This window comes from Hyperolius riggenbachi, chromosome 2, assembly GCF_040937935.1.
Source record: "Hyperolius riggenbachi isolate aHypRig1 chromosome 2, aHypRig1.pri, whole genome shotgun sequence".
NCBI lineage: Eukaryota > Metazoa > Chordata > Amphibia > Anura > Hyperoliidae > Hyperolius > Hyperolius riggenbachi.
The window spans coordinates 574,841,885-574,862,606 of record NC_090647.1 but is presented as its reverse complement, the minus strand read 5'-3'; the positions used below and the strand labels follow the sequence as shown (position 1 = coordinate 574,862,606).

The following is a 20,722-nucleotide window of genomic DNA, read 5'->3' as shown; positions in this document are numbered from 1 at the left end:
AATCAACTTTAAATCCTTTAACGGGAATCCGTTATGGAGGGCAAGTCTGCCATTGTCACCGCGGGGAATGAAGGTTGGATTCCGGCCCGAAGTGGGAGCCTGCTGAGACCCATGCTGTAGCTGCCCTGACCGTACTTTGCAGACCAGGCATCTGTGGTCAGATGGACCCTTGAGCCAGCGGAAGACAAACCAAGTCGAAAGCATTTGCCAAGAATGTTTTACGGAGGGCAAGTTTTTTTGCCCTTTTTTTAAATTGTTTGAAAATGATAGATGATTGTATTTTTAAATTGTTTGAAAGTTTAGATGGTTGTATTTTTAAATTGTTTGAAAGTTTAGATGGTTGTATTTTTAAATTGGTTGAAAGTTTAGATGGTTGTATTTTTAAATTGTTTAAAAGTGTATCCATTCTTCCTCCCCCCAGCCACGAACAATACCATGGGAACGTGGAGCAGCAGAAGCCCCCTGTGACGGCTGCCGCGGTTGTTCTCCGTGGCTTGTCTTTTGAGGGGTGCTGCTTTTCCTCAGGTGTTCTTGCCATAGCTGTTTCTGCCTTCTCTCCAGGTGCCTTCATAAAGCACTTGTCCCTACGTGACAGTTGGCCTTTCCACGGCTCAATTTTTGCTGGCAGAGACAACAGATGGCTTTGCTCTGATCTGAGACACACACGTTAAAAAATGTCCAAACCGCTGAACCCCCCTGGGCTGATGGCGCTACGGTGGCATCAGCAGCTGACGTTGAAGGGCATGTTGGCTGTCTGGCCATAGCTGGCGATACATGGCGCCGGACACTGCCCCCAGCTGTTTCTGAGGACGAGCTCCCTCTGCTTCTATCATGGAGTCGTCTCCTCCTAGTCCTCTCTGACTCCTCCTCTGAACTGTCCCCCTGGTCATCTCCTCTACCGGGAACATATGTGGTATCCGTATAATCGTCATCATAATCCTCCTGGCCAGCTGCGCTTTCCTCAGAAACCTCCTCAACTGCACCAACTTCAGGTGGTCCATCATCCACATCCACACACGTTACGTCCATACTATCGCCACCTAACTCAGACGTAGGAGGTGGTGTACCTGTGCCTTCTTCTTGTTGTTGCAGTAGTGGCTGTGAATCGGTGATTTCACCACCACCACCACCAAATAACTCCTGCGAAGTGTCAAATGCAGCGGATGTGGTGCTTGTTGTAGCGCTGGTGGCTGTGGGAGATGAGGTGTTCTGTGTTAAATACTCAATCACCTCCTCACGATTTTGGGAAGTGATGGCACGTGCCTTCTTCTGAGCACTGTATTTTGGGGCAGGTCCGCACGAAATCACAGCAACACCACCTCGCACAGACCTGCCGGTGCCTGGTGGCCTTCCTCTGGGTCTGCCTCTACCTCTTCCTCTACCTGGTTTGTCCATTTTGTCCATCTCGGGGGGATGCTAGGTATATGCAGTGAGCTGGGTTTACTCAACACAACAGGTAGTTATGTGCAGTGATGAGGTGGGTTAAGTAAACACAACAGGTAGTAGGTATATGCAGTGAGCTGGGTTCACTCAACACAACAGGTAGTAGGTTGTCGGGCGTTTTGTCAATGTTTGTATAAATCGTTAAAAATTAGAAAATCACAAATATAAAGCTCCTAAAAAATAGGAGGAGCTAAGAATACAAACATACGCCTAACTATATGAGTTCGTTTTTCGTGGGTTTCTCACAGTACTGGTTTAAACATGTAAACAAACGGAGACCAATTTGTAAAAATATCAATTTAATATCAAATAAATATTACAATATCTCAAAACAATATAAAATTGCACTTTTGATTTAAAACAAGACTCATAAGGTTATTCTTATAATGAGCAATGAGCTGGATAATACAATTTTAGTAAAACAATCAAAACGTTATCATACTCATTTACCAATAACAAAAGGCTTAAACCATTTAGCAGTTAATTCAAATACAGTACAGAGCTATGACTCATCAAATATGGCCGCCGGACATGTTACCACAGAATTTGTGGAGATAAGATGGCTGAATCAAAAATAAAATGGCTGCTATTAAAATCAAAATGGCTGCTATTAAAATCAAAATGGCGCTATCAAAAATCAAAATGGCGCTATCAAAAATCAAAATGGCGCTATCAAAAATCAAAATTGCGCAGTCAAAATCAAAAGTGCGCTATCCAAAATAAAATGGCTGATGTCAGCTATACCATTCACTATGACAAATTTAGGATGACTCAGTGGATATAACGACTGGGCGTTGTCCCACAATTAATATGTAATCAACTATAAATGACAGGAATTTTACTTCTGTCTACACTTTAACCTCCGCTGGCCTGTGTTACTACACAGAGCGAGCGGGTAACATATATATAATTTTGGAATGAAATATCTTATTGAGTCATCCTAAACTTTGCTAGGTGTGGCCTGCACATACTGCGGCAAAATACCAATATTTAGAGGAGGTAGCTGGAAATCTAGCTTTTATCCAAAACAAGTTATGGAATTCACAGCCAGCGATTCTTGAACTATTGATTGTGTTAATCTAAAGAAAAATGTACCCACTGAATGGGTTTTATCAAAGATACGGAGTGAGCAGTTCCTGTGCACTGGAAGAACACACTCCCTTTGGCTATAAATGACTATAAAATAAGAAAATAATTGTCAATAAATCAAACGTTCAGATAACTGCGCTGTGATAAGCCATATAGCTAAAAAAATTGGTTATTAATAGTTACCAATATGGAGTCAAGGGCGTGTTCCTTTGGGCGAGATCATTCACAATGCATGGATTCCCCTGTGAGCCCTCTTCAGCTGGTGATCTGATGATGATCATTGAATGCACTCCCTCTTCTTAAACTCATCACTATCTATGATCCTGCCCAGGAGATCAAATCTTCCAGCCTATCACAAGGCAGTGGGAGTGATCAGTGGGAGTTCTCTGTAACTAATCTTTAACCCAAGTGTAATACTGGATTTCATCCTCTGGAGGTGCTGTTGGCTAACTAATCACATTCTTAATGGGATATTTGGCAAACTAAAGACATTTTGATCGTGTTTTATTAATTATCACTCATAGTGGATAAATCAATGCTATAATTCCTCTATGGATAGCTGATCTTGATGGAATCACTGGTTATTATTTAGTATACAGTGACCTTTTCTACCATATTCAAGATAGATTGGATTTGATCCAAAAATCATAGTGACATATTTAAAATCACCATGGATCTCTCCTTTTTACAACACATTGTGCATGTTAGCAGGGTTTTATATTTCTAACCATTAACATTATTGTCTAACATGCAACAAGGATAAATATATAGCATTTCCATACCATTCTGGATATATTCTTTCCAAGAATTTTTATATTAATACATATACATTTTCATATTATTACTGGTTTGTCCAGCTATAAGAAAAATAAAGGTAACATTCTCAATTGATATGTCATAATACATATATGTGCTGTCTGCATTCTGAATCGATGGGGAATTATAATATAGCTTTATGCTTCTTTAATATGGACAATTGCTGATAGCAAACTCAGTATATTTCTTAAAGTCTTGTTTTTGTGTTAAGATTTCAGTAACCTTTGGAAGCACAAACATTGTGAAAAACCCCCCATTCAAGGCTTCTTATGCATTCAATACAGCCAGGTTTGAGCAATTGTACACAAATGCTAGTCTATTCTCACACAAAAGCTAGTTAAGACTTGTTTCTTTCTCATTGTTCTCAGACTCCTCTTGTTTGGCAATTGTTTGTCCTTAAAACAAGGAATGGCCTGATATCATTGTTCACGCAAGGTGAATAGGATTATCCATTGCAAACATCACATCAGCTGACTGCCTGTTATTCACAGCTACCTCTCCTAAGGGACAGAGATTATTCAGCAGCATTACTTGGCAATATTATATCGCCATATTAAAATATGCTCTGCATTTCTCAATGATCAATGTACCTATATAACTAGAATCACCATACATTAAAAAGTCTTTGTCTTCTGTGCCTTAGGGGAAGGAAATTATTAGGTTTATTTGTATTCGATCATATACAGTTCAGTTTATTGGGAAAAATGATATTTCGCCATATGGAAATCTCGACAAGGTATATGCAGTGAGCTGGGCTCACTCAACACAATAGGTAGTAGGTATATGCAGTGAGCTCGGTTCACTCAACACAACAGGTAGTAGGTATATGCAGTGAGCTGGGTTCACTCAACACAACAGGTAGTAGGTATATGCAGTGAGCTGGGTTCACTCAACACAACAGGTAGTAGGTGTATGCAGTGAGCTGGGGTTACTAAACACAACAGGTAGTTATGTGCAGTGATGAGGTGGGTTAAGTAAACACAACAGGTAGTAGGTATATGCAGTGAGCTGGGTTCACTCAACACAACAGGTAGTAGGTGTATGCAGTGAGCTGGGTTCACTCAACACAACAGGTAGTAGGTGTATGCAGTGAGCTGGGTTCACTCAACACAACAGGTAGTGGGTATATGCAGTGAGCTGGGTTCACTCAACACAACAGGTAGTAGGTGTATGCAGTGAGCTGGGTTTACTCAACACAACAGGTAGTTATGTGCAGTGATGAGGTGGGTTAAGTAAACACAACAGGTAGTAGGTGTATGCAGTGAGCTGGGTTCACTCAACACAACAGGTAGTAGGTATATGCAGTGAGCTGGGATCACTCAACACAACAGGTAGTAGGTATATGCAGTGAGCTGGGTTCACTCAACACAACAGGTAGTAGGTATATGCAGTGAGCTGGGTTCACTCAACACTACAGGTAGTTATGTGCAGTGATGAGGTGGGTTAAGTAAACACAACAGGTAGTAGTAGGATGCAGTGAGCTGGGTTCACTCAACACAAAGCTAGGTATATGCAGTGATGAGGTGGGTTAAGTAAACACAACAGGTAGTAGGTATATGCAGTGAGCTGGGTTCACTCAACACAACAGGTAATAGGTATATGCAGTGAGCTGGGTTCACTCAACACTACAGGTAGTTATGTGCAGTGATGAGGTGGGTTAAGTGAACACAACAGGTAGTAGGTATATGCAGTGAGCTGGGTTCACTCAACACAACAGGTAGTAGGTATATGCAGTGAGCTGGGTTCACTCAACACTACAGGTAGTTATGTGCAGTGATGAGGTGAGTTAAGTAAACACAACAGGTAGTAGGTATATGCAGTGAGATGGGTTCACTCAACACTACAGGTAGTTATGTGCAGTGATGAGGTGGGTTAAGTAAACACAACAGGTAGTAGTAGGATGCAGTGAGCTGGGTTCACTCAACACAAAGCTAGGTATATGCAGTGATGAGGTGGGTTAAGTAAACACAACAGGTACTGGGTATATGCAGTACTGGGTAGTACAATGTGCAGCTCCCTGTCACACACACAGGCAGTCAGTCACTGAATGTGCTGGGCTGCTGGCAGTGGCATACACACACTATCAATTAGCAAGGCTGTGCATGCAACAAAAGTGTCAGTTTGACACACAGTAAAAACAAAAGTACAGGATGAGCTCTGACAAGAGCTAGGGTGCTATAAAAGCAATAACAATCAGCCAGGAGCAAACTAAGCAGCCAAGAACCTAACTAATCTGTCCCTAGAAGAACAAGTCTGCAGCAGCTGTCCCTTTCCTCTCACTAGCAGGCACACGAGTGAGTGTAATGGCCGCCGGACCCTGCCTTATATAAGGGGGGGTGGGGCTCCAGGGCTTACTGTAGCCTGAATGGCTACAATGTGCCTGCTGACTGTGATGCAGAGGGTCAAAGTTGACCCTCATAGTGCATTATGGGGCGAATCGAACTTCCGGAAAAGTTCGCCTGGCGCAGGCGAACGCGAACCCCCAATGTTCGCCGGCGAACCGTTCGCTACACCTCTATCAAGGACAACACTCACCCCAGAAACGCTTTGTTTGAGCTCCTTCCATTAGGCAGACATTTTATATCAATCCGCATACACACACACAGACTGAAAACTAGCTTTTTCCCATCCGCCATAAACTTGATTAACTCTCTTTAAATAATGAACATGGTGTAAAAATTGTTTAAATATTTGAACTACCTGGCATACTTGTATAATTCCTCTATTTCGCCCTTTGTTACTATCCCTATGTGCACTGTGCGGCTGTCATGAAAGTTGTGTTACACAATGACAATAAAGTGCTTGAATCTCTTGACTCTTTACATGCAGATATAGAATTTGCCATCACTGCCTCCTGAGATGAGATATTGGCGAGACATGCGCGGTCTCCTCCTATTCCATGCAAACGTAAATACTTCTCAGCCAGGAGATAGAGTGGAGATGCCATCAGACAATAGTGTAATCAGGGTAGAGAACACAGGGGCATAGTTAGCTGTGTACAGTGTCATAGGAGTTGCTGCTCTTACCCCTAAGTATTTAATAAAGCAAGGCCTATACTGCACACCAAAAGCAGAGGAAATATGCAAGCCTGGCCTGCAGGAAAGTTACAAAATAATACTTGTGACTTGGCCAGGATTACGTCCCAACACTAGAGCATGAGTGTAACAAATGAGGAAGGGTAACCTGCGGGTAAGTTACTATCAAAGCTAGATCCTCGGCAAACAGGGATAATTTATATTCAGCGCTACCAATAGAGTAACCCTTGCTGTCCAGCGAATAGCAACTGCCAGGGGCTTCATTGCTAAGGCAGAAATAGCTGGGGATAGGGGACATCCCTGCCTGGTGCCCCTGGCAATGGAGGGCGGCATTGGGCAAGAGGTAGGAGGCTTCATAGTGGCAGAAGCAGAGGAATAGAGCACCCCAATAGCATTCAAGAAGTCACAATGTACCCGGAATCTCTGACCTGCAGAGTCCATATAAGGCCAATTCAGGCTGACAGAAGCCTTCTCAGTGTCCAGGGCTAATACTGCCAGTTGGCCAGAATGCTTTATAGCATGGTGAATAATGTCTATCATTTTATGGCTATTGTGGGGCCTGCCTGAAGGGCACAAAGCCCACCTGATGTTTATGTATAAGTGGGTTTATACATTTATGGACACTGGCTGCCATTATTGAGGTGAGAAGCTTGTAGTGGAGATAAGGAGAGAGATTGGTGGATAGTTAGTCGGGGAGAGGGGTCCTCGCTGTCCTTAGATATCACCGTGACATGACCGGCTGGAAATTCAGGGAGTACAGGATGACCTCCAGGTATAGTTATAGAGTTTGGGGGGAGGGGGGAGGAAATTGTGTATAATATTTGGGCGTCAGGATAACAGGACCAGGTGCTCTCCCAGCTTCTCATTATTAATAGCTGCAGCCATTTCCTCATCTGACACCTCGGCGTTTAGCTGTTCTCTAGACTCATCCGAGAGGTGGGGGGAAATATCAATAAGAAACGAGGCAGCTTCAGCTCTAGATGCTATTCTATCAGGACTGGAAAGTGTCTGATCATATTGCTGGAAGGTATTGTAGAGCAATTGGGGGTTAGTTGCTTCAGTCCCGATCGCTGGCCTCATTTTGTGTGTCCTGTTTACATGTCACTGACTGTCCTCAGAAGAGCTCACACTCTAATCCTACCATAGTCATAGTCTAATGCCCTACTGTATTATTATTATTATGTATTCATAAAGCACTGACATCTTCTGCAGCACATCACAGAGTACATAGTCATGTCACTGACTGTCCTCAGAGGAGCTCACAATCTAATCCTACCATAATCATAGTCTAATGCCCTACCGTATTATTATTATGTATTCATAAAGCACTGACATCTTCTGCAGCACATTACAGAGCACATAGTCATGTCACTGACAGTCCTCAGAGGAGCTCACACTCTAATCCCTACCATAGTCATAGTCTAATGCCCTACTGTATTATTATTATTATGTATTCATAAAGCACTGACATCTTCTGCAGCACATTACAGAGCACATAGTCATGTCACTGACAGTCCTCAGAGGAGCTCACACTCTAATCCCTACCATAGTCATAGTCTAATGTCCTACCATATTATTATTATGTATTTATATAGCAGTGACATCTCCTGCAGCATTTTACAGAGTACATAGTCATGTCACTGACTGTCCTCAGAGGAGCTCACACTCTAATCCTACCATAGTCATAGTCTAATGCCCTACCGTATTATTATTATTATTATGTATTCATAAAGCACTGACATCTTCTGCAGCACATTACAGAGCACATAGTCATGTCACTGACAGTCCTCAGAGGAGCTCACACTCTAATCCCTACCATAGTCATAGTCTAATGTCCTACCATATTATTATTATGTATTTATATAGCACTGACATCTTCTGCAGCACATTACTGAGTACACAGTCATGTCACTGACTCTTCTCAGAGGTGCTTCAATTACAATTATGATGTTTTAAATATGAGTAGCTAACATCATAGCTCACAGTAGTCCTGAATGGGATAAGTGACAGGTGAGGGGGAAATAGACAGGCTTAACTCTCTAAACACACACAGGGTGCATTTCTCTGTTTCCTTCTGTCCTGTGCAAGGGTTTAGGCCCACTTTAAATACTCACTGGCTGCTCTGTCTTCCTATGATTATTAATTGAGGCTGCAGTTAGCTGACTGACCACAAGAGGGCAAACCCACCTCCAGCAGCTGGAACTCAGACACCGAAAATAGAACCACAGAGAGGAAGTAATGACAGACCGGAAGTAAATCAGGGATTTCCTCGTGCTGCAGACTGAGAGGTGAGAGAGGAGTTTATATTTGTAAAATAACTCAGTTATAATAATATTTTAAAAGTAAAAAGTGGGAAAATATTTTTATTTACAGCCAACACAGGGTGAGGGGAGGAGCACATAGTGGGGGAGGGGAGGACAGGTATTAGGGAGGGGAGGACAGGTTTTGGGGGGAGGGGAGGAGCACATAGTGGGGGAGGAGAGGACTGGTATTGGGGGAGAGGAGGAGCACATAGTGGGGGAGGGGAGGACAGGTATTAGGGAGGAGCACATAGTGGGGGAGGGGAGGACAGGTATGAGGGAGGTGCACATAGTGGGTTAGGGAAGGTATTGGGGAGAAGGGAGCACATAGTGGGGGAGGGGAGGACTGGTCAGCGGTGGGCTCCCCAGTCCCTAAGGACTCTTATTCGTGATTGAAATAAGGCTTAATTGCCTCAGCTGTGTGGCTGGGAGAGAAGGGGTTACTTACCCATAAGTCCGATGTCTTCTATGCGTTCCAAACGTCTTGCACGCGTCCTGGAAGACTCACTACCGCGCACTTCCTCCTTCCAACTTGAAATAGGAAGTGCGCAGTAGTGAGTCTTGCAAAGCGTCCAATAACACACATGCAAGATGTTCGGAATGCATAGAAGACATCGGACTTATGGGTAAGTAACCCCTTCTCTCCCAGCCGCACAGCTGAGGCAATTAATCCTCATTTCAATCACGAATTCGAGTCTTTAGGGATTTGTAAACACAACCCTAGGACTGGTATTGAGGTGGGGAAGTGTTTAGCGTAGAGGACATGCTGTGCACTTCCTGTCTGTCACATGAAGCGGATAGACACCCCCTGCAGACGTGACTGGAGAGGTGAGGAGGATTCTGGGAGTGTCACATGACTGGAGAGGTGAGGAGGATTCTGGGAGTGTCACATGACCTTACCTTCAGTCTCTCCATACAGAGTTTCCCTTCTGTGAAGTCTGGTGACCATCGCGGTGCTCCCACCTCACCCCCTGATATCTGAGAGACACGAGAAGCCCACAACATCCTCACTGATCTGCTGTCGGGGTGAGTTGAGCATTAGCAGGAATTATGGGACAGTATCCAGTGACAGCCAGTGATTTGTATGGTGGTGACTGTATCATTCTGTGTGTCAGGTTCCTATAAGGAGGCTCATTGTCTCATCTATTTCTCCATGGAGGAGGGGCAGTATATAGAAGGACACCAGGACCTCTACAAGGACGCCACGATGGAGAATCAGCCGCCCCTCACATCACCGGGTAAGAGGAGACTTTCATTACTTGTACAGGAGAGAGCAGTACTTGGGGTCCACCTAGATCCCCCCATCATCTGATAATCACATAGAGACAATGTATTCAGTCAGTGTGTGTGTGTTTCCTACAGATGTATCCAGTAACAGAAACCCACCAGAGAGATGTACAGGTCCTCTTTATACCCAGGAGTGCCCACCTAGATCCCCCATCATCTGATAATCACATAGAGACAATGTATTCAGTCAGTGTGTGTGTTTCCTACAGATGTATCCAGTAACAGAAACCCACCAGAGAGATGTACAGGTCCTCTTTATTCCCAGGATTGTCCACCTAGACCCCCCATCATCTGATAATCACATAGAGACAATGTATTCAGTCAGTGTGTGTGTGTTGCCTACAGATGTATCCAGTAACAGAAACCCACCAGAGAGATGTACAGGTCCTCTTTATTCCCGGGATTGTCCACCTAGATCCCCCATCATCTGATAATCGCATAGAGACAATGTATTCAGTCAGTGTGTGTTTCCTACAGATGTATCCAGTAACAGAAACCCACCAGACAGATGTACAGGTCCTCTTTATTCCCAGGATTGTCCACAGGATGATCTCGCCCCCCTCGGCCATTATCAGGTAGGTGGGACTGGGGGTCTTCAGAGACTCTGAACTGTATTATATTATCCTTCTGCATGTGCTGTTATCTGGGTTTACAATTTAAATTATTTCTCATTTTGGGTCACTTAGGGTGGAGAACTGATACATGTAAGTGCTGTGGTTAAAGAGGAAGAAGAAGAGACGTATGTGAGGAGTGATCAGCAGTCTATGGAGGAGGGTGATATGACGAGGACCTATAAAGAGGAAGAAGAAGAGACGTATGTGAGGAGTGATCAGCAGACTATGGAGGAGGGAGACATGATGAGGACAAGTAAAGAGGAGGAAGAAGAGACGTATGTGAGGAGTGATGAGCAGTCTATGGAGGAGGGATACATGATGAGGACAAGTAAAGAGGAAGAAGAAGAGATGTATGTGAGGAGTGATCAGCAGTCTATGGAGGAGGGAGACATGATTAGGACAAGTAAAGAGGAAGAAGAGGAGACGTATGTGAGGAGTGATCAGCAGTCTATGGAGGAGGGTGACATGATGAGGACAAGTAACGAGGAAGAAGAGGAGACGTATGTGAGGAGTGATCAGCGGTCTATGGAGGAGGGTGACATGATGAGGACAAGTAACGAGGAAGAAGAAGAGACGTATGTGAGGAGTGATCAGCAGTCTATGGAGGGGAGAGACATGATGAAGACAAGTAAAGAGAAAGAAGAAGAGACATATGTGAGGAGTGATCAGCAGTCTATGGAGGAGGGAGGCATGATGAGGACAAGTAAAGAGGAAGAAGAAGAGACATATGTGAGGAGTGATCAGCAGACTATGGTGGAGGGAGGCATGACGAGGACAAGTAAAGAGGAAGAAGAAGAGACATATGTGAGGAGTGATCAGCAGACTATGGTGGAGGGAGGCATGACGAGGACAAGTAAAGAGGAAGAAGAAGAGACATATGTGAGGAGTGATCAGCAGTCTATGGAGGAGGGTGACATGAGGAGGACAAGTAAAGAGGAAGAAGAAGAGACATATGTGAGGAGTGATCAGCAGTCTATGGAGGAGGGAGACATGATGAGGACAAGTAAAGAGGAAGAAGAAGAGACGTATGTGAGGAGTGATCAGCAGTCTATGGAGGAGGGTGACATGATGAGGACAAGTAAAGAGGAAGAAGAAGAGACGTATGTGAGGAGTGATCAGCAGTCTATGGAGGAGGGAGGCATGATGAGGACAAGTAAAGAGGAGGACAATGTTACAGAGGGCAGAACAGGTGAGTAATCAGCAGTAATATAGGATAATGTGGATGGTTATAGCTGGTGTGGCTGTATTGCTGCTCACAGACTGGCCTGATTCGGGGTTATGCTCTGTAGACTTGTTAGATTGTTGTCATCTTAGCCACTCCCCACCACAGGCCATTTTACTCTTAACGCCAAGAGACATTTTTACCTTTCAGTGCTCCTCCAATTTATTTTGCCATAACATTATCACTACTTATCACTACTGTGTACATTACTGTGCACAGATAGGAGGGGGGGGGGGGGGGGGGTAGTGTTACCGGTCTGTAATAAGCTGATAATGGTCACTGTACATTACTGTACACAGATTGGTCACAGTAGGGGGGAGTTAGTGTTACTGGACTGTAATAAGATGATAATGGTCACTGTACATTACTGTACACAGATTGGTCACAGTAGGGGGGAGTTAGTGTTACTGGCCTGTAATAAGATGATAATGGTCACTGTACATTACTGTACACAGATTGGTCTCAGTAGGGGGAGTTAGTGTTACCGGCCTGTAATAAGCTGATAATGGTCACTGTACATTACTGTACACAGCTTGGTCACAGTAGGGGGGAGTTAGTGTTAGCGGCCTGTAATAATCTGATTATAGTCACTGCACATTACTGTACACAGATTGGTCACAGTAGGGGGGAGTTAGTGTTACTGGCCTGTAATAAGCTGATAATGGTCACTGTACATTATTGCCCACAGATTGGTCACAGTAGGGGGTGACTTAGTGTTACTGGCCTGTAATATGCTGATAATGGTCACTGTACATTACTGTACACAGATTGGTCACAGTAGGGAGGAGTCAGTGTTACCGGCCTGTAATATGCTGATAATGGTCACTGTACATTACTGTAAACAGATTGGTCACAGTAGGGGGGTTAGTGTTACCGGCCTGTAAAAAGCTGATAACGGTCACTGTACATTACTGTACACAGATTGGTCACAGTAGGGGTGACTTAGTGTTACTGGCCTGTAATAGGCTGATAATGGTCACTGTACATTACTGTACACAGATTGGTCACAGTAGGGGAGTTAGTGTTACCGGCCTGTAATAAGCTGATAATGATTACTGTACATTATTGTACACAGATTGGTCACAGTAGGGGTGACTTAGTGTTACCGGCCTGTAATAAGCTGATAATGGTCACTGTACATTACTGTACGCAGATTGGTCACAGTAGGAGGGAGTTAGTGTTACTGGTCTGTAATAAGCTGATAATGATTACTGTACACAGATTGGTCACAGTAGGGGGGAGTTAGTGTTACTGGCCTGTAATAAGCTGATAATGGTCACTGTACATTACTGTACACAGATTGGTCACAGTAGGGGGGAGTTAGTGTTACTGGCCTATAATAAGCTGATAATGGTCACTGTACATTACTGCCCACAGATTGGTCACAGTAGGGGGAGTTAGTGTTACTGGCCTGTAATAAGCTGATAATGGTCACTGTACATTACTGTACACAGATTGGTCACAGTAGGGGGGAGTTAGTGTTACTGGCCTGTAATAAGCTGATAATGGTCACTGTACATTACTGTACACAGATTGGTCACAGTAGGGGGGAGTTAGTGTTACTGGCCTATAATAAGCTGATAATGGTCACTGTACATTACTGCCCACAGATTGGTCACAGTAGGGGGAGTTAGTGTTACTGGCCTGTAATAAGCTGATAATGGTCACTGTACATTACTGTACACAGATTGGTCACAGTAGGGGGGAGTTAGTGTTACTGGCCTGTAATAAGCTGATAATGGTCACTGTACATTACTGTACACAGATTGGTCACAGTAGGGGGGAGTTAGTGTTACCGGCCTGTAATAAGCTGATAATGGTCACTGTACATTACTGTACACAGATTGGTCACAGTAGGGGGGAGTTAGTGTTACTGGCCTGTAATAAGCTGATAATGGTCACTGTACATTACTGTACACAGATTGGTCACAGTAGGGGGGAGTTAGTGTTACTGGCCTGTAATAAGATGATAATGGTCACTGTACATTACAGTACACAGATTGGTCACAGTAGGGGGGAGTTAGTGTTACTGGCCTATAATAAGCTGATAATGGTCACTGTACATTACTGCCCACAGATTGGTCACAGTAGGGGGAGTTAGTGTTACTGGCCTGTAATAAGCTGATAATGGTCACTGTACATTACTGCCCACAGATTGGTCACAGTAGGGGGAGTTAGTGTTACCGGCCTGTAATATGCTGATAATGGTCACTGTACATTACTGTACACAGATTGGTCACAGTAGGGGGAGTTACTGTTACTGGCCTATAATAAGCTGATAATGGTCACTGTACATTACTGCACACAGATTGGTCACAGTGGGGGGGTTAGTGTTACTGGCCTGTAATAAGCTGATAATGGTCACTGTACATTACTGTACACAGATTGGTCACAGTATGAGGAGTTAGTGTTACTGGCCTGTAATAAGCTGATAATGGTCACTGTACATTACTGTACACAGATTGGTCACAGTAGGGGGAGTTAGTGTTACTGGCCTGTAATAAGCTGATAATGGTCACTGTACATTACTGTACACAGATTGGTCACAGTAGGGGGAGTTAGTGTTTCCGGCCTGTAATAAGCTGATAATGGTCACTGTACATTACTGTACACAGATTGGTCACAGTAGGGGGGAGTTAGTGTTACCGGCCTGTAATAAGCTGATAATGGTCACTGTACTTTACTGTACACAGATTTGTCACAGTAGGGGGGAGTTAGTGTTACTGGCCTGTAATAAGCTGATAATGGTCACTGTACATTACTGTACACAGATTGGTCACAGGAGGGGGAGTTAGTGTTACTGGCCTGTAATAAGCTGATAATGGTCACTGTACATTACTGTACAGAGATTGGTCACAGTAGAGGGAGTTAGTGTTACCGGCCTGTAATAAGCTGATAATGGTCACTGTACATTACTGTACACAGATTGGTCACAGTAGGGGGGAGTTAGTGTTACTGACCTGTAATAAGCTGATAATGGTCACTGTACATTACTGTACACAGATTGGTCACAGTAGGGGGAGTTAGTGTTACCGGCCTGTAATAAGCTGATAATGGTCACTGTACATTACTGTACACAGATTGATCACAGTAGGGGGAGTTAGTGTTACCGGCCTGTAATAAGCTGATAATGGTCACTGTACATTACTGTACACAGATTGGTCACAGTAGGGGGAGTTAGTGTTACTGGCCTGTAATAAGCTGATAATGGTCACTGTACATTACTGTACAGAGATTGGTCTCAGTAGGGGGGAGTTAGTGTTTCCGGCCTGTAATAAGCTGATAATGGTCACTGTACATTACTGTACACAGATTGGTCACAGTAGGGGTGACTTAGTGTTACCGGCCTGTAATAAGCTGATAATGGTCACTGTACATTACTGTACACAGGTTGGTCACAGTAGGGGGAGTTAGTGTTACTGGCCTGTAATACGCTGATAATGGTCACTGACTGTACATTACTGTACACAGATCGGTCACAGTAGGGGGAGTTAGTGTTACTGGCCTGTAATAAGCTGATAATGGTCACTGTACATTACTGTACACAGATTGGTCACAGTAGGGGGGGGGGGGGTGACTTAGTGTTACCGGCCTGTAATAAGCTGATAATGATTACTGTACACAGATTGGTCAGAATGGTAATTTCCAAGGATAAACATGCTTAGTCACACCACACCATGCCAACCATAGAATGTCAGCTGTGCGGTGCAGACAGTTCCTAGAGTAACACCAGAGCCCAGAAAGAATTGGGCACTGATCACCATAAATGTAGAATGTAAGGAGACCGGAGTCCTTTATACTCGTCCTTATCAACAAGCGATGTGCTGGAGATACAGGCAGAGGAAAGGGGCTCTCTTAGGCCTCTTGCACACCTGGACTAATAACCTGCGTTGCCTTACCCTCGGCTACCCCTAGGGGGCACACAGGCAATGCAAGTCTAAGGAGCCTTACAGACATATTGTGGTGTGCTGGCAGCTGATGATCTGACGTAAAGGCTGCAACACGTTACTGCTTGACTTCCACAGCGACAGCCATTAACCACCCTTGCGTTCTATTAAGATCGCCAGGGCGGCTGCGGGAGGGTTTTTTTTTTATTAAAAAAAAACTATTTCATGCAGCCAACTGAAAGTTGGCTGCATGAAAGCCCACTAGAGGGCGCTCCTGAAGCATAATTCCGATCGCCTCCGGCGATCAGAATTAACAAGGAAGGCTGCCATGAGCATCCTTCCTTGTTTGGCTTTCCTCGTCGCCATGGCGATGAGCGGAGTGACGTCATGGACGTCAGTTGACTTCCTGACGTCAGCCGCCTCCGATCCAGCCCTTAGCGCTGGCCGGAACTATTTGTTCCGGCTGCGCAGGGCTCGGGCGGCTGGGGGGACCCTCTTTCGCCGCTGCGATCAGGTAGCACACGCGGCTGGCAAAGTGCCGGCTGCGTGTGCTGCTTTTTATTTTATCAAAATCGGCCCAGCAGGGCCTGAGCGGCAGCCTCCGGCGGTGATGGACGAGCTGAGCTCCTCCATACCACTCAGGAGGTTAAAGACAATGGGCAGCAGATCCAACGCAGGTAACACGTACGTCGGGCTTATTTTGTAGTTCCTGCTGTGTACAATGCTGTCAGAGGCTCCTCCCTACCGGTTTCGTCATTAATCACATGACTCATCAGGGGCTGGAGTCTCTGCGTCAGGCAGCTAGTAATATCCCTCTGGCTTGTGTCTGATTGGAGGACGGGCACATCTGGCATCTGTTAGAATGTAAGTATGATATGCTTGAATTCGGAGGCCTCAGTCACTTTATATAACTGGTTTAGTAAAAGGACTTGTTCTGCAGAGAGTCTCTTTAAGGAGAATTTCTCTAAGAGATAAATAAAGACATTTGGAGGAATTAGAAACGTTTTATGGGTAGGTACAGGGCCGTAGCAGAGATATCCGGGGTTTCGGCATGGTAACGCCCCCTGCTCTCCCTGAACAGCCTTCCCACGCAACACGCACCTGGCTCTATGTATCCACATGCAAATTGCTCCGGTATTCTGCCACTTATCTGGTCTGTCTCTTCAGTTTTATAGATGGAGTAAAATAACCTCTTTAATGTGAAGTAATGGAGAGGATCCTAAAGGAAAAGCATATTATAAGAATGGTATGCCGGATGCCATGACCAGGGTTAGTTACAGGGGATCAGTCTGCTGACAATTCCATATATTGCAGCAATTAGGGAGCACAGATTATCCATATCCTATTGCTCTAGACTCCAGCCTGCCTTTCCTTTCATGCCTAAACAGTCATGTGCAGCAAAAGATTCCAATAACAAGAGGAAAACATATGGATGGACAGAATAACAGGTTTCTCAGTGCACATGAGGTGGACATAAAATATCAATCAGAAATATATACTGTATATATAAAATCGGATGTATATAAGTATCTATGTACAGTATGTATGTGTGTGTTGTATGTATGTACAGTATGTGTGTGTGTGTGTGTGTGTGTGTGTGTGTGTGTGTGTGTGTGTGTGTGTGTGTGTGTGTGTACAGTGTATGTGTGTGTGTGTGTGTGTGTGTGTGTGTGTGTGTGTGTGTGTGTGTGTGTGTGTGTGTGTGTGTGTGTGTGTGTGTGTGTTGTATGTATGTACAGTATGTGTGTGTGTGTGTGTGTGTGTCTGTGTGTGTGTGTGTGTGTCTGTGTGTGTGTGTGTGTGTGTGTGTGTGTGTGTGTGTGTGTGTGTGTGTGTGTGTGACTGTGTGTGTGTGACTGTGTGTGTGTGTGTGTGTGTTGTATGTATGTACAGTATGTATATGTGTGTGTGTGTGTATGCGTGTGTGTGTGTGTGTGTGTGTGTGTGTGTGTGTGTCTGTCTGTGTGTCTGTCTGTGTGTGTGTCTGTGTGTGTGTGTGTGTGTGACTGTGTGTGTGTGTGTGTGTGTGTGAGACTGTGTGTGTGTGTGTGTGTGTGTTGTATGTATGTACAGTATGTATATGTGTGTGTGTGTGTATGCGTGTGTGTGTGTGTTGTATGTATGTACAGTATGTATATGTGTGTGTGTGTATGCGCGTGTGTGTGTGTGTGTGTGTGTGTGTTGTATGTATGTACAGTATGTATGTGTGTGTGTGTGTGTGTGTGTGTTGTATGTATGTACAGTATGTGTGTGTGTGTGTGTGTGTGTGTGTGTGTGTGTGTGTGTGTGTGTGTGTGTGTGTGTGTTGTATGTATGTACAGTATGTATATGTGTGTGTATGCGTGTGTGTGTGGGTGTGTGTGTGTTCTATGTATGTGTATGTGTGTGTGTTGTATGTACACTCATCTAAAGGGTTATTAGGAACACCTGTTGAATTTTTCATTAATGTAATTATCTAATCAACCAATCACATGGCAGTTGCTGCAATGCATTTAGGGGTGTGGTCCTGGTCAAGACAATCTCATGAACTCAAAACTGAATGTCAGAATGGGAAAGAAAGGTGATTTAAGCAATTTTGAGCGTGGCATGGCTGTTGGTGACAGAGGGGCCGGTCTGAGTATTTCACAATCTGCTCAGTTACTGGGATTTTTACGCACAGCCATTTCTAGGGTTTACAAAGAATGGTGTGAAAAGGGAAAAACATCCAGTATGCCCTGTGGGCGATAATGCCTTGTTGATGCTAGAGGTCAGAGGAGAATGGGCCGACTGATTCAAGCTGATAGAAGAGCAACGTTGACTGAAATAACCACTCGATACAACCGAGGTATGCAGCAAAGCATTTGTGAAGCCAGAACACACACAACCTTGAGGCGGATGGGCTACAACAGCAGAAGACCCCACCGGGTACCACTCATCTCCACTACAAATAGGAAAAAGAGGCTACAATTTGCACAAGCTCACCAAGATTGGACAGTTGAAGACTGGAAAAATGTTGCCTGGTCTGATGAGTCTCGATAGAGTCAGAATTTGGCGTAAACAGAATGAGAACATGGATCCATCATGCCTTGTTACCACTGTGCAGGCTGCTGGTGGTGGTGTAATGGTGTGGGGGATGTTTTCTTGGCACACTTTAGGCCCCTTATTGCTAATTGGGCATTGTTTAAATGCCACGGGGTACCTAAGCGTTGTTTCTGACTATGTCCATCCCTTCATGACCACCATGTACTCATCCTCTGGCTACTTCCAGCAGGATAATGCACCATGTCACAAAGCTCAAATCATTTCAAATTGGTTTCTTGAACATGACAATGAGGTCACTGCACTAAAATGGCCCCACAGTCTCCAGATCTCAACCCAATAGAGCATCTTTGTGATGTGATGGAACGGGAGCTTCGTGCCCTGGATGTGCATCCCACAAATCTCCATCAACTGCAAGATGCTATCCTATCCATAGTGGCCAACATTTCTAAAGAATGCTTTTAGCACCTTGTTGAATCAATGCCGGGTAGAATTAAGGCAGTTCTGAAGGCGAAAGGATGTCAAACACCGTATTAGTATGGTGTTCCTAATAATCCTTTAGGTGAGTGTATGTATGTATGTATGTTTGTGTGTGTTGTATTTGTGTGTGTTGTATTTGTGTGTGTGTGTGTGTGTGTGTGTGTGTGTGTGTGTGTGTGTGTGTGTGTGTGTGTGTGTGTGTGTGTGTGTGTGTGTTGTATGTGTGTATTTGGGTGTTTGTGTGTGGTATGTATGTACAGTGGGATGCGAAAGTTTGGGCATCCTTTTTAATCGTCATGATTTTCCTGTATAAATTGTTGGTTGTTACGATAAGAAATGTCAGTTAAATATATTATGTAGGAGACACACACAGCGGTATTTGAGAAGTGAAATAAAGTTTTTGGGATTTACAGAAAGTGTGCAAAAATTGTTTAAACAAAATTAGGCACCACAAAAAGGAAATGAAATCAATATTTAGTAGATCCTCCTTCTGCAGAAATTACAGCCTCTGAATGCTTCCTACAGGTTCCAGTGAGAGTCTGGATTCTGGTTGAATGTATTTTGGATCATTCCTCTTTACAAAACAGCTCTAGTTGATTCAGGTGTGATGGCTTCCGAGCATGGACAGCTCTCTGTAACTCACACCACAGATTTTCAATTATATTCAGGTCTGGGGACTGAGATGGCCATTCCAGAACATTGTACTGGTTCCTCTGCATGAATACCTTAGTGGATTTTGAGCAGTGTTTAGGGTCGTTGTCTTGTTGAAAGATCCAGCCCCCGGCGCAGCTTCAGCTTTGTCACCGATTCCTGGACATTGGTCTCCAGAATCTGCTGATACTGAGTGGAATCCATGCGTCCCTCAACTTTGACAAGATTCCCAGTCCGTGCACTGGCCACACAGCCCCACAGCATGATGGAACCACCACCATATTTTACTGTAGGTAGCAGGTGTTTTTCTTGGAATGCTGTGTTGTTTTTCCTCCATGCATAACGCCCCTTGTTATGCCCAAATACCTCAATTTTAGTTTCAGCAGTCCACAACACCTTATTCCAAAATAAAGCAGACTTTTCCCAATGTGCTTTAGCATATCTCATGCAGCTCTGTTTGTGCTGTGGGTGGAGAAAAGGCTTCCTCTGCATACAGCATCTCCTTGTGTAAACTGCGCAGAATGGTTGAACGATTCACAGTGACTCCATCTGCAGCAAGATGATGTTGTAGGTCTTTGGTGCTGGTCTGTGGGTTGACTCTGACTGTTCTCACCATACGTTGCTTCTGTTTATCCGAGATTTTCCTTGGTCTGCCACTTCGAGCCTTAATTTGAACTGAGCCTGTGGTCTTCCATTTCCTCAATATGTTCCTAACTGTGGAAACATACAGCTGAAATCTCTGAAGTAGCTTTCTGTATCCTTCCCCTAAACCATGATGGTGAACAATCTTTGTCTTCAGGTCATTTGAGAGTTGTTTTGAGACCCCCATGTTGCTACTCTGCAGAGAAAATTAAGAGGAGGGAAACTTACAATTGACCCC

The 20,722-nt window shown here is 44.3% G+C and overlaps 1 pseudogene; it reads left to right on the top strand.

Moving 5' to 3' along the window:
• The window catches only part of LOC137545326 (zinc finger protein 729-like), a 139,640-nt pseudogene that overhangs the window by 44,143 nt on the left and 74,775 nt on the right, over positions 1–20,722 (top strand).